The sequence below is a fragment of the Carassius gibelio genome, chromosome B8, assembly GCF_023724105.1.
Source record: "Carassius gibelio isolate Cgi1373 ecotype wild population from Czech Republic chromosome B8, carGib1.2-hapl.c, whole genome shotgun sequence".
Taxonomy (NCBI): Eukaryota; Metazoa; Chordata; class Actinopteri; order Cypriniformes; family Cyprinidae; genus Carassius; species Carassius gibelio.
The window spans coordinates 14,847,393-14,849,453 of NC_068403.1; positions in this window are offsets into that span (position 1 = coordinate 14,847,393).

A 2,061-nucleotide genomic window follows, 5' to 3' on the forward strand; every position below is an offset into this window, starting at 1 on the left:
GTCATGTGCTTCAGTCTATGTAGTAAACAAACCCGCACGTCTCTGCCACTCATTAAAAATTACAAATGACCTGCTCCTTGCGTCAGACCAAGGCTGCATCTCATTTCTAGTCTTACTTGATCTTAGTGCTGCGTTCGACACCATAGATCATGACATACTCATAGATCGATTACAAAACTATACAGGTATTCAAGGGCAGGCTCTAAGATGGTTTAGATCCTACCTGTCCGATCGCTACCATTTTGTTTACTTAAATGGGGAGTCATCTCATTTATCATCAGTAAAATATGGAGTGCCACAAGGATCCGTCCTAGGTCCCCTTCTATTTTCAATATATATGTTGCCCCTTGGTAATATTATTAGAAAATACGGAATTAGCTTCCACTGTTATGCTGATGATACTCAGCTATATATCTCAACGAGACCAGATGAAACTTCCCAATTATCTAAGCTAACAGAGTGTGTTAAAAATTTAAAAGATTGGATGACACACAATTTTCTCCAATTAAATTCGGATAAGACAGAGATACTAATTATTGGACCAAAAAACACTACACAGAATCTTGTAGATTACAATCTGCAACTAGACGGATGTACTTTTACTTCCTCTACAGTCAGAAATCTGGGTGTTATATTAGACAGCAATTTGTCTTTTGAAAATCATATTTCCAATGTTACAAAAACTGCATTCTTCCATCTTAGAAACATTGCCAAGCTACGAAACATGTTATCTGTTTCTGATGCAGAAAAGCTAGTTCATGCATTCATGACCTCTAGACTGGACTATTGTAATGCACTTCTAGGTGGTTGTCCTGCTTCGTCAATAAACAAGCTACAGGTCGTCCAAAATGCAGCAGCTAGAGTCCTTACCAGGTCAAGAAAATATGATCATATTACCCCAATTTTACAGTCTCTGCACTGGCTACCTATTAAGTTCCGTATCAGTTACAAATTATCATTACTTACCTATAAGGCCCTAAATGGTTTAGCTCCAGCGTACCTAACTAGCCTTCTACCACGTTACAACCCATCACGCACCCTAAGGTCACAAAACGCTGGACTTTTGGTCGTTCCTAGGATAGCAAAATCCACTAAAGGAGGTAGAGCTTTCTCACATTTGGCTCCCAAACTCTGGAATAGCCTTCCTGATAATGTTCGGGGTTCAGACACACTCTCTCTGTTTAAATCTAGATTAAAAACACATCTATTTCGCCAAGCATTCGAATAATGTATCTTTTTAACTGTGAGTGTAGTTGCATCTGTTCAAAGGTGCATTTTTATTCATTAACTTGGGTTAAACTAATTTTACTTTGTTGGATCAGCAGCTATGCTAATGATGTCTGTATTTTGTTTCTATGTTTCGCCACGGGATTTACATCCCGTGGTAACTAGGATTTAAACAAGCTCCAGTCTGGATCCAGAACACCTGAGAAGAGATGATGCTGACCCTCAGAGGACCCCAGATGATGCTACCTTGAATCAACAAACAGAACTAACAATTATTGCTGAATGTGTCACTGAATCATATAATAACTTAATTAATAATATTGATAGTTCATCGTCTAGCTGACTACGTCTTATATTATTATTATTATTATTTTTATTTTTTCTAAAATCCTGTCAAATGTGCACAAACTACTAGCTACTACTAAATATTGTAGAAACATAATTTTCTGTAAAGTTGCTTTGTAACGATTTATTTTGTAAAAAGCGCTATACAAATAAACTTGAATTGAATTGAATTGAATTCACAAAGAGACGCGCAGAACAGGATTCATATTTCTAACTTTTGCGGCTTAACATTTACAGATACTGGTCCATACAGAGATTTGATTTGATTAATTTATGCTAACTTTGACAAATCCCATGACTGTCCATATTAAAATATAAGTTTCATTTTCATGACTGGATTTTGAGATTCCGTCCTCGTTTTCTGCTTCACGGAAATCATAGCGCTGAACCGGGTTTGAACGGGACCTCGGTACTACCGGTACTTAAAGAAACCTGGTACCGTCACATTTAATTTTTTTTTAGTACCGACTAGGTACCGAAGGTACCGGG